The following is a 13241-nucleotide window of genomic DNA, read 5'->3' on the forward strand; positions in this document are numbered from 1 at the left end:
ACCTTATCCGCGTACCACACGCTTATTGGAATGTTGTGAGCTCATGTGCGCTTTCAAAAGGTCTTCAGGTTTCGGTAGATATTCGTTGAATGATCACGACTTATCTTCTACTTAGAATATCAAGTCAGTTTATGCGTTAGAATAGCCGCGCTATTTAAAAATATGCAGCTGTAGCTTCATGGTCATTGGGGACTTCGGCTCAAAGTTATTTCTTTTCTTGTTAGGATGGTTTGGTTTATCGGGATTTAACGTCCCAAAGCGACTCAGGCTATGAGAGACGCCGTAGTGAAGGGCGTCGGAAATTTCGACCACCTGGGGTTCTTTAACGTGCACTGACATCGCACAGTAGTACACCGGAATCTAGAATTTCGCCTTCATAGAAATTCCGCCGCCGCGGCAGGGATCGAGCCCGCGTCTTTCGGGCCAGCAGCCGAGCGCCATAACCACTCAGCCACCGCGGCGGCTGTTCTTGTTAGGAATCCCAGGTCTTATTCCTATGCAGCCTACTAGTCACGAAGTTCAAGCGTGTGATTGGGGCAGGGCGTTTTACTTTAACTAGCTATCACCTCACTAAGAACAAGCTCTCGTTTCCGCTGACAGCCGTAGCGCCAAATCATCGCGTTACCTGCGCCATCTCTGGGCGAGGGAAGCGACTGAAAGATGCGCGCCATCCCGTGATATTCGGCTATATTTTCTTGAGAGCGTGGTGTAAAAACAGTGTGATGCGTTCATGCCAGCTCCATTCCTGTTCTCGGCTCCCCTCCCTCCCAACCCAAGCGAGAAATTCCCCATTTTAAAAACAAGCTTAACGCCATTGTTCTAGGAGGAGTAGGAAGGGGGGGAACGAAAAAGTTCCGAGAAATTCATGATCCACCTGGGGCGGCACCCACTGCCCTTAACCGCCCCCAGTGAGAGTGGCCCCACAAACCCGCCCCTGTTTATGAGATGGTTACTTCGTTAATCAGAAAGCCTTTGTACGGCGAAAAATGGTCGCATATTTGCTGATGCTCAAATGCCTTTTTTTTTTTTTTTTAGCTGCACCCAACTTCTTTTCAGAACAGCGTTAGAAATCACGGTGGCTACTGTGCGAGGCTGAGCAAAGCTTTTGAAAAGCCCGCTCGTCGGCGCACAACCCCTCCGTTTTAGTTTCTCAACCTCACTGCTAGATGGCAGCACAAATCCAGTGAGAGAAAATGGGCGCGGCGGAGTTCTTGTTGCCTCTTTCGCGAATAAGAAACTGTGATTGTCGCTTTTGCTTTTCGCTGCAAGCATGACTAGTAAAGGCAGTCATGATTAGACTAACTCATTGTTGTGTACGCTGAAATCTGATGGCGTTGATGCGCACGGAGTGCTTGAAAGGAAGTGTGAGTCAGCACTGTAGCTCTGATACGCGTGCTATTCAAGGATAATGGGAGTGCTGTGCTTGTAAGGTGAAATGCATGTTACTTTTTTTCTATTTCTCCCCCTGCAAATTTTAAAGTCGATTTGGAATTGAAAAAAAAAAAAACATTGAGAGAAAAAAAAAGAGGGGGCACCCGGGTTTGAACCGGGGACCTCTCGATCTGCAGTCGAATGCTCTACCACTGAGCTATACCCCCAAGACGGACTATGGCGCTTTGCAGCCGGTATAGGAATCTAATGCGTAAGTTTCGTCTGTTGTGAATGTTCGGCATTGGACTGAAATTTTTTCGCTTATTGATTTACAGTGGCGGTGCGCTCAGCCTATGTTCAGGTGCCTACCGTGCTGGCAGTACAGTGGTATCGTGCCAGCTTCCAGCGCCTGGCAACGGCTTCCAAGTCTTTCGCTTCGCTCTCTTGGCCTAAGAGCAACAAGCCTCGCCCTCGTAGATAACACTAGACTCAGTGGTACGTAACGTAGTACAACGGAATACATGTCCTACCTGTTGTCGGCGCACTTTACTGATAGCTCTGTCCAGCAGATGGACCGGCAAGTGCTAAGTGGCCTTTGTAAGGCATGCGTTGTAATCTATAATCTTGAATTCTGAGATGGAAAGCGCTGGTGTATTACGTGCATCAAAGGAATCTTTACATGGGATAAAGGTTCGTCGCACGGATGCGACAAGTGTTTTTCTAGGCTGGCGCTAAAGTTTCGTCTGTCAAACCCTGAAGTTTTTTCCTGCGAACGTTGGACGGACCCGCTATTTTTTTCTTTTTACGAGTACTTCGGGTGGATCTGACAAGCGCGCTTTTAAAGTTCAGCCATTGATGCTCGCACGGCTGTCTGTGCGATTTTGTCCTTGTAGCGCGTCTTTATCTAAGAGGGTATATTTTGCCATTAAGTTGGTTTAAGAATCTTTATGATCATTGCCCTTAATGGGGTGGTAGAGTCCGGTGCTCGTACTTCGAGAGCGCAGCAGTTAGAGCTTGCGACTGTAAAATTACTGCTGCTATTCTAATGACAACAAATGTGCTTTCCTGCCGTGTGCCGAAATCCGCTAAGTCAAGTTGGAAGCTTTTCTTCTTGCGGCGAGCCGATGTCCACCAATAGAAGCCGAGTGCTCGCGGCATCGTTGCTTATGGATGAAAAACGCTAAGGCGCTCGTGTGCTGTGCGATGTCAGTGCACGTTAAAGATCCCCAGGTGGTCGAAATTATTCCGGAGCCGTCCACTACGGCACCTCTCTCTTCCTTTCTTCTTTCACTCCCTCCTTTATCCCTTCCCTTACGGCGCGGTTCAGGTGTCCAACGATATATGAGACAGATACTGCGCCATTTCCATCCCCCCCCCCCCCAATACCAATTATTGATTATTATTAGGTCTGTACAGAAGCGCAGCTATAGTGATAGCCGACTGCTTACACGCAACCTGGACCGAGTGACAGCGTTGCTCGCTGCGACCAACCGAGCGTGAAAACGCCGGTCTGTGTCATTTGCGGCAGTGCGGATATGTAAGAATGGGCGAACTTCTCCTTGCAGTTCCTCGAAAATCGAGAGCGCTTGAGCTCCACGTTGTACGCGTAGAGAGCAGCGTCACGGGCAGACGGGCATACTTTGAACGTGACTTTAGCCATGGGCCTGTTTCGTTTTTCATTATTGTAGGATGGCCGCGGTGGCTCAGTGGTTAGGGCGCTCGACTACTGATCCGGAGTTCCCGGGTTCGAACCCGACCGCGGCGGCTGCGTCTTTATGGAGGAAAAACGCTAAGACGCTCGTGTGCTGTGCGATGTCAGTGCACGTTAAAGATCCCCAGGTGGTCGAAATTATTCCGGAGCCCTCCACTACGGCGCCTATTACTTCCTTTCTTCTTTCACTCCCTCTCTTATCCCTTCCCTTACGGCGCGGTTCAGGTGTCCAGCGATATATGAGACAGATACTGCGCCATTTCCTTTCCCAAAAACCAATTATTATTATAGGATGGCTTAATATAGAGAGGACTTCTTTCTGCTACGAGATAATGAGGCTTTATTTCTGTCTCGGCTACATAGGTGAGGTTGCTAGGAATACAGCGCTGGGTCTGCTGAGTAGCATCTTGAGAGGCGACGCTTGCAACGTCAGTCGTCCTGTGCTTCATGTTTGTATGTGGGTGAGGAGGAAGGCTGCAGCTGACAGCCCGCGTGCCTGGCGAGTTGGTCGTGGTCGCTCCGATCGCCGAAGATCCCACGCTTCGCTATAACTTGCTGTTGCGGCTAGCGTCATCTGTGAGAGCCTCTTGTAACTTAGGCGTTCGCCGTTCCTTCAATCATAATCTGCTTGAAACGTCGGAACGTTTCGTTAGACAGTTCGTTATGTTGCACCATCTCTTAGAGGGTGATAAAAGTTGCCGAATGCATTATTTTACTGTGTACCTTCGACTGTGTGCATGAGAAGTTTGTTCGTGTGAGGAAAAAAAGCTAGAGAGTGAACAGTTTCCGAAAAAAAAAGTAAGAGATGTCGCAGAAACCACAACGCGTAATCTGGGTCCCTCTGTAGTCGGGAAAATGGAGTGGGAAAATGCCGATTTTGTCTGACGGCTGCACGTTGTCAAAATCCCGAAAAATAAGTGCCGCCCTTAGTCGAGTGTACCCGGTATTTTTTCACTTTTTATCCCGAGGCACCTACTACTGTTGATGCAGTTGTTGCGATTAATATGTTTGATACAAAGGTACTTCGGTTTTATTTTGTTCCTTGAAGGGGCTGGAGGGAGCACACCTCAAGTGAAACTACCTGTGTACTGCCCCGGCGAAATGCATGCAGTATATCCTTCGTTTTCCACGTCTATTTGTATTTATTTTGTCCAAAAACTTGTCTCTAAATAGACGGTTAGATATCAATCGCAATAATGTGCCAAAATGGACTAGGCATAGGCGCTTTAAACCACGCTTGACAAGGTCACGCCAATAGGTGAGCGAAATAGAAGAAACCTTATTAAACTGTAATTCCTAGAATATGCTGGCACGTTCTCGGCACTATAATTAAACTCATGCCCCATTAAAGTTTTCTTCTTCTTCAACTGATATGGAGAACTCACACTTGAGCGAAGCTCACGCAAGCGAACGCCTCGAGTGCGGAGGCGTGGCCTCGTTACGCGAGGTCGTTCGAACGGTGTGATGCCTGCACAGCTAGTGACTATGCATATCGTCTTCCAGAACAGTTGGTTTAAGTGGCTGTCCAACGGTGCGTACGCCAATAATTAGTAACTGGCTGACGTGAATCGATGATCTCTCATTAACTCAGCCAGTCAGTTAACTGAGATAGTTTTTGAAAGGTAAGGGCTTGTATTAGAAGGTTCTGAAGCGTTTTCTGCACAGAGGAATGAATGAATGAATGAATGAATGAATGAATGAATGAATGAATGAATGAATGAATGAATATTTATGAGCAAAAAAATGCACAGAGGAAGGATTTTTTTTCTTCAAAATATGCTTGCCTGCCTTGATCCTTTCCTCTCCCATATTATAATTAAGCGCTGTCGGTGCCATCAGGGCTGGTATATCTAGTAATCAATTTATATACCTCCGGCTCCTGTAGCGGCTGCTAAGCAATGGCGAAGAGAAAATAGATTTTATCTGAGGGAATAAGAGTTGATACAAGAGCCAGCTCCTGGTCTTATTTTTTCGAAGGCAGCCATGAGAGGTGAGAACATCGCTGTACCCCGTAGTGTTCGCGCGTTTGCTCCAGCAGGAACACAAGAAGGCTGGCCCATTCGTCAATCAATCCCGGTGGACTGTGTGCACCAGCTTAAAAGGGTACTAGGACAAACTGAATTTGGCTTGCTTCGGTAGATTCATCATCATCGTCATCAGCCTGACTACACCCACTGCACGCCAAATACCTCTTCCATATCTATCTAATTAACTCTTTTCTTTGCTAGCTGCGCCCTCCCTGTGCCCGCAAACTTCTTAATCTCATCCGCCCACCTAACCCTCTGCCGCCCCCTGCTACGCTTGCCTTCTCTTCGAATCCACTCCGTTACCCTTAAGGACCAGCGGTTATCTTGCCTTCGCATTACACGCCCTGCCCAAGCTCGTCTTGATTTCGACTAGGATGTCATTAACCCGCGTTTGTTCCCTCACCCACTCTGCCCGCTTCCGGTCTCTTAGCGTTACCCCTATCATTTTCCATTCCATGGCTCGCGGCGTTGTCATTAACTTAAGCAGAACCCTTTTCGTTAGCCTCCTTGTTTCTGCCCCATAGGTGAGCACCGGTATGATACATCTGTTATATACTAGTATGCGATATGTTGGTATCAATATATATCGTCGCATACTAGCTAAAGAAACGGTGTTTTCATGGAAAACGAAGCTTTTATACGTGGTGTCAGGCCGAAAAATGACCTATTTGTGTCGCCACCAGCGACCAATTTCTCAAATAAACCGTTGTGCGTCGGCAGAGTTTTTTTAGAACGCGCATCTCGGAGGCTAGGCTGCACATTCACTCACTTCAGTGCGATGATCGCACAGTCTTTTTCCATGTATGCGTCACTGAGTCGAGTGCTGGGAAAATTCTTAAATACAATTCCGTCAGCAATAAAGACGTCGTTTGCTGACGGGCACACATCGACATGGCCAAGAAGTGCAAAAGAAAATCGATTTTTATAGCGAAAAAGATTGGGATGCAGTGGCACTGATGAGTACCATTGCATAGGACGTAGTAATACTCATGAGTACCACTATAGATCCAATTCTTGTTCGCAGTAAAATCGATTACTTTGCTCTTTCTGGATATGCTAATGTTTGCCCGCAGCTGCCGCGGTGTGGCGCTCGTAGGTCTCTCTTTCTTTATAGGAGGTGTTTGAGTGCGTACATGTGTGAGCCTCGTATAGGGCGGCTCTCCTACAAACAAAAAAAGATAAGGCGAAACAAGGGCATCGGTTGTGACTGGGAAGTCCTCTATTTTTTCCTTTCCTCGCCGGCGAAGCAATCGATGGACTGCAGGACTCGTTGTCGTGGGAACCTAGGAGGATGACTTAGTCGCAGTCGTAGTCTTCTCAGTCTTGAAACCATCCACGACGCACTTCTGAAACGGAACACGGGCTGTTTGGAAGCATCAGAGCACGCGTGACGTCAGACTTATTCCGCTCTATCTATACCGTCGTCGTTGCAGTTAATGGTGATTCGGGGATAGCTTGTAGCGCGGAAGACCAGCACTCAAGAATTACTGCACGTGACGCTAGCGCTGCTTGGCGACCTGGGTTCGTTCGCCACCAAGCATGCGCCATCAACGCCCACATTGAACCCTGCTAAAATAAACGGTCGGCGCGTTTCTGCTTCAAAAGAATATAAAATAAACCATGGAAAATAGAAGTCGCAGATGTTCAATGAAGGCGTTATTACTGAAACTCAATCTGAAACGGTAGACCCTGAAACAGTATATCGATTACTGAAACGTTAGGTCCTGTATCAACGAATCCCAATGTCTTGTCGAGAGGATAACCTCCTGAGGAGTGAATAGAGCTGACCTACCTCGAACATGGTGACCAGCTTCTCAACTACCTTTGTGGCTTCTGGAGGCTGCAAAGGATGAAATATGGAGCACAACTTCAACAATGACAACTGAGGGAAGAGGCGTCGTGTTTGGCGCGCCTACCTCGTGGTTTGAACTTCAAGGCGAAAATGTCGGTATTGGTCGCGTGGGGGGTGACATAAATGCAAAATAACCGCTGCTGCTTCATTCGTTGGGAAACCTGATCTGAAGGCAGGCTGGCATGAGCGTTGTAGTGAGTTTAAGCACTTCAGCAGCTTTTATATCGCAGCTTTTTCGCGCCTCACCTATAGTAATCGTTGAAGTCACACATAGCGTTCGGTTGTTGAAAGCAAGACAGCATGAGAGAAGAAATCAAATTATAAATTATGTAACGGTTGTAAGCTAATACCATGTGGTGGCCCATGGATGGTAATGTCTTGCCGATCATTACAGACAAGAACACACGCAACCGGAAATTTGATGTCTTTACTCGTTTCAAAACTTCAACTTTCGAGGAAAGAAAACATTAGGTGAATGAGTCGACGTGATGCCTCTTTGAAGTCCCAGATGCTGTGTCCTGGAAAGAAGGCTACAATGGTCTTTTCATAGTTACAATCGATATTCGGCTTGACTGCACTGCCTGTTAAAGAGCTCCTTCTCTCTGTCGTATAGTTCTGCTCTTGTTTTCAAACACCGAGGTTGTTTTTTGTCGCACAGGCACTAGCGAACGGCAAGATCGTATAGGGCCTCACCGAAGGCGACAACGCCTGAGGCAGCCAACCGTCTATCGCACTGTCCGGTGCGGAGCTCTCTTTTGCTCGACAGCCCATTACATAGCGCCTGTATTTCAGGTAATAGTTTTTAATAGCCTTCGTGATTACCGACGTACGCATTGCTGGAGACCATGGTATGGCTCAGTTTTCAATTATATTTTCTTTTTCTGTCTGCGTACATCCCCAACTCCCTTACATTATAATGTGAGTTGCCTTTTAATGCCTGCATTTTTTTTAAGCAATGATTTGCACCTTACGTGACATTAAGTGGCACCCTACCCAGTGCGCACCAATGTAGACACCTCTTCAAGAACTGCGTAGCAATAGGTGCGCTCTAAGCAGCCTTTCGATTTTGTTGCTTAGTCTAAATCGCCTTCCTCTTCCGAGCGCGCAAATGACTTCTAAGTTTCACCGTGACATAATCTGTAATTTTTATTTCAAAATTCCAGAGCTCAAGCTCCGCCTTAAGGGTATGACGCGATAGTGTCACGGGTCCCTTTAGTGGCCTAGGGTCCTCTTTGCATGTCGTTTCGGAGACACAGACAATGTTCTTTATTTTATTTTATGCTATTTGTTATTCGCATTTTTCATGATTTTTATTTCGTGCTTTTTTCTTTTTGTAAACTGTATTTTCATTTTTGTTTTATTATATTCTTTCATGTTGTTTTATTTTATTTATTGTTATTTTGATTTACTTTCTATTTTTCAATTTGGGACGTCATGCTATTTGTCAATTGGCGTCACATCGTCATCGACGATTGGGAATTTCGGTTTTACTCAGCAGAGGTTGGTTTAGGCTTAGTTTTAGGGGGTTTAACGTCCCAAAGCGACTCATGCTATGAGAGACGCCGTAGTGGAGGGCTATGGAAAATTTCGACCACCTGGGTTTCTTTAACGTGCACTGACATCGCACAGTACACGGGCCTCTAGAATTCCGCCTCCATCAAAATTCGACCGCCGCGGCCGCGATCGAGCCCTCGTCTTTCGGGCGAGCAGCCGAGCGTCATAAGCACTCACCCACCGTGGCGCCCTGTACACCGCAGGGAATTTCATCTTCAAACCTCCGTGGTTCACACCGAGCGTCCACTCTAATGCTATCGCGATAATATGTACAGGTACATACAGGCCCGCAGCGCAGTGCACGAATAAAAGCCGCAGAGAAATATGTCTTGGATCTACGGCTGCAAAATTTGTTTCACCCACTTGCATGGAAACACCCAGGCGTAATAAATAAATTTCGGTCAACGCTCACAGATCGACCCATTGTTCAGTCCTGGAGAGGACATCTTTTGCCGCTTTTGCAATACTAACTCATGTGGGCGCCGGTGCTTGCCGCCTATACGGAGTCCGTGTCCCCTCCCTCTTTGTCCCGCTTCCGACGAAGCGAGCCCATTGTCACCCTCCTCTCGGTGCTTAGAACCACTGACAGTGCCGTGGGAAATACATCTGAAGGGCTCTTACCGAGCATGCCAGCGTCGCTTCCCTGTAGCAGCGTAGGGCATTCTTAAGCTGAACAGAGAAACGAGAAAGAGACAGATAACATACCAAAAGACACAGTGAGCTCAGCGTCTTGCAATCATTTGACAAGCAGTGTGAGATTGGCCATTGTGAACGTCGAGAAAACTGGCTGAGATGCACTGCTCCCGCTCTTTTTCAAGTCAGTGAATTTGATTTGGCTTGCGAGCACCTGATCAGTGTGTGTTGTTCGCTTGAAACTCGAAGGAGCATCAATCATTCTGCTTTTGCAAGAGTAATTTTTTAAGCGCACTATGTTCAGTCGCTAAGTACTTGAACCGCTTGAGGGACCCGCTCAACGGCGCTTTAGTCTACAGCAATCCAAAGCTTTCTACTGTCAACATGTTATGCCTTTGGGAATCACGAAACATTGCTAATGGTTCTTGTATTAATTTGGCTGCAAAAGCTCCAGCATGACCTTGTTTACGGCTGTCGCACCCTTATGTGTGATTTTCGCATCCTCAATTTTTTTTTCGCTGGCCTATTTTGAACCCCGCTGTTGGTTAGGTGTAATTATGTCCCCCCCACCCTTCCCCGTCGCGCGTCAACGCGGTGGCGCTGACGTTGAAAAGCGGAGTGCATCTTCCAAGCGCTGAAAGGCTCCTATCACCTTATTTACGTCGTCGCAGACTCCCAGCACATCTGCCACGGACAGTGTGGTCTCCGCGCACTCCCGTATTGACTTCCTGTATGAATTTCTGCCCTAGAGAGAAAAATGAGACAACAAGAGGCCAGACTGTAAATGAAGCTATGTCTGGATAACTCCGTACCTCTTTTCTTGTTATGCGATAACATAAGAGTCCATAGCCCCACACCCATCGGCGGTGTCACACTTTGACACCTGCAAAGTGGACCTGCAAGTGGACCGAGGGAAATGCTCCTCTTCTATTCTAGAGGAGAGGAGGGATATACGGGAAGGTGGCTGCCCCGGGGAAGAATCTTGTCAGCTGCCAAGGTTGGTGCAGGGCTCAGTGACAGGGCTGAGCCATCTGCAACTTGCCACGGTTCGCAGGTTGCACGTGGAGAGAGGGAAATTCCCCTCTCTTCTTCTCCACTTGTAGGAGAGACAACGGTGAGGCCAGAAGGTGGCCGGCAGGTGAAGAACCCAGAGGGTGGCTAGGGAGGAGGTACTGACGCGGGCCGTGGAGTGCGCTACCTGAAGGTGATTGGCACTCTCACAACGAGGTTATTATGCTATCGCATTGTCACAGCTAATGGTAATTAGGCGGTCGCAATTTTTTTTCAGATGGAGTACAGCAATATTGATATGAGCTGCCTTGCATACGGTTTGAGTGCGCGCTTTCAATTCTACAGCGACAGCTGTTAACGGAACTGTTTCCCGGTTCTGCGGAGTTGGCGTAGTACCGAGCCACGCTGATTGTAGAGCATGCAGCGACATCATTCATGGCGTCGCTGCCTAGTGCAGTGGCAACGGATCACGTCGAGTGATCCGAACGTAGGGACTTCATGACTCATGAGTGATAGCAAAACTGCGTCATGAGCACTGTACCAGAGAAAAAGGCATAAGGAATAAACGATATTATACTCATCCCTGCATACCGCTGTCGCTGAACCTCTGCGCTACACAGTGGCAATGGTAGAGTAAGTTTTTTTTTCTTGTTCCGTTGACTGTTTCAACGAGGTACTTGCGGAAAATTCGGAAACATGCGCTTTGTTTTCGCTCAGCGTCCACTTATTGCAAGATGGCTGAAACAGATATAGCTTCCAAGATGTCAACTAGTGTGACACCATTACGCTGTCCGAACAGGTTTGTTTTCGTGTTTGTGCGCATGACGAGCACAGTGGAGAAACCGAGGACCGATATCGACACAGCTTAGAAGGCCCTTATGACCGCCATAAATCTCAGTTAAGTCGCTCGTAGACCCCTGCTGCCAGAAACCTAAACTGAAGCTTAACCCGGAAGTTACAAGTTGGGGCTACAGTTCTTTAAAGAGGCTTCCATATAAGATCAAAAAAGCGGCTTTCAACCCTAGCCTGTTTCTTAAGACTAATATTTGTGCGCTCCTGCTAAAGAAATAATTAAGTCGTTACATGAACCACTTACTATACACATTGCGGACTATTTCTTCCACAGTGCGAGTCGAATTCGATATGAAGACACGTTGAGCCAAATAATGACTTACGTGGAACGTTAGATCTTATTCGTGCCAAGTTACGTCGAATGAAACCTTAAGACCTTAAGTGTGCAGTTTAATAAACCCTCCCTGTAGAGCGTATTCGAATATGAAATTTCTTGTCACGATAATTTCGTATTAAGTGTCCAACAAGGCGCGTCTATATGAACATTTTTGCGAATACAAGATAATCTATAACCACCTTGCTACGAAGGCAACATTTAGGACGGGTAATAATTGCTAATTCTTAGTGTCCACGTCATGCCGGAACATGCTCTAATTGTGCCTGTTTAGTACCAATACTGATAATGTACTACTGTGTTTGCTCACGTAATGAACACGCTGTAGTAATAAACGCACCCCCTACTTGGACTGTGTAAAAATATGATATCCCCCCCCCCCGCCCCCTAGCGTAATAAACACATCCCTTTGTTTTCCTGTGCAGTCTGCTGGTGACGGTCTACGAAGCACCCTGTTTTGAACACCGAAAACACTGCGCATTTACTGCAGCATACCAGAAAGCACCGTCTGTTGAATGTCAAGACTAGCATCCGTCGTTCCACGGTACGAACAGCCAAAAATTACAGGGCGCCTAACATTACGTACAGGCTGTGAATGCGAAAGCATTTGTTCGCCATCGTCAGCTACTAGTTAGCTACATTTGTTTACTAACTACCTAGTACTAGTTAGTAGGCAGTACTAATGCCTGGAAGGCTTGTTTGTTGAAGGCCTTTAAATCAAAGGCCTTAGGGTGAAGGGTTTTAGGAAAGACCACACGACATACGCCTACACATGAAGCAGCGCTATAACCGAGCCATCACGTCACTTTCCGGTCTGATGACGTCACTTCCGGTTTCGAGACCATGTTGACGTCGCAATGAATTTTCGGGGCCCGGGTTCGAAACCCATTTCGGAAGATATTTTATTTTTCAGCTTAAGTTAAAGACAACACAGCGAGCCATGGAAAGAAAAATGATCGGTGTAATTTTAAGAGACCGGAAGCGAGGAGAGTGGGTGAGGGAACAAACGCGTGTTAATGACATCCGAGCCGAAATCAAGAGGAAGAAATGGGCTTGGGCAGGGAATGTAATGCGAAGGCAAGATAACCGCTGGTCCTTAAGGGTAACGGAGTGGATTCCAAGAGAAGGCAAGCGTAGCATGGGGCTGCAGAAGGTTAGGTGGGCAGATGAGATAAGGGAGTTTGCAGGCATAGGGTGGGCGCAGCTGGCAAAGGACAGGGTTAATAGGAGAAACATGGGAGAGGCCTTTGCCCTGCAGTGGGCATAGTCAGACTGATGATGATGATGATGTAGGCAGTGTCGATCACTTAATTATGTCACGGGGGGGGGGGGGGGGGCTTCGGTTCGTTTCTCGTGTCGGTTGGTCAACGCCGGATGATAACCTATATAAGGCTTTCACATTAATGAGGATACACCGTATAGAAAGAACCCTAGAACCAGTGGAGACCGCGCACGCCTGCTCACAAAGGACTGCTCGGTTTGATCGGGCGCATTAATAACACCAGCAGCTTATTGCAGTTGGGCTCCGCGTCGAATGCTGTGAGTTGTGCTAGAGTGAGCTCTAGTTGTGTATTCCTTGGACAGCGTTATGCACCCCTAGGCGAATTCAGACATGGAGGGCTCAAGCAAAATCTTTTAACTCTGCTCGCGAGCGGGGAAATCGTACTGAGAGTGCGTTTAGGATTATTTGGAATCTCAGTCGTAGCGTACGATGTAGTTATTCCACCAGACTAGCTTTCGTGACTTTTACACCGCGTAATATTAAAAAATATATATATTTTACCCCGCGTAATGAAAATACTTCGCAAATTTTCAGAACTTTGGAAAAACAAGCGTGTTCATTATTCGAGAAAATGCGGACAGCATTTGTACTTCATTACCGACTGCAGCATTCGT

General features: G+C 47.2%; 1 protein-coding gene and 1 non-coding gene across 6 annotated transcripts in view; one reads left to right on the forward strand and one right to left on the reverse strand.

Annotated features, from left to right (window-relative positions):
• The window catches only part of sick (sickie), a 959410-nt gene that overhangs the window by 507051 nt on the left and 439118 nt on the right, over positions 1-13241 (forward strand). The window lies entirely within an intron of this gene.
• On the reverse strand, positions 1527-1598 carry TRNAC-GCA (transfer RNA cysteine (anticodon GCA)). Its single transcript has one exon. It is a non-coding gene; the product is annotated as a tRNA-Cys (tRNA).

Source organism: Amblyomma americanum, chromosome 8, assembly GCF_052857255.1.
Source record: "Amblyomma americanum isolate KBUSLIRL-KWMA chromosome 8, ASM5285725v1, whole genome shotgun sequence".
Classification (NCBI taxonomy): domain Eukaryota; kingdom Metazoa; phylum Arthropoda; class Arachnida; order Ixodida; family Ixodidae; genus Amblyomma; species Amblyomma americanum.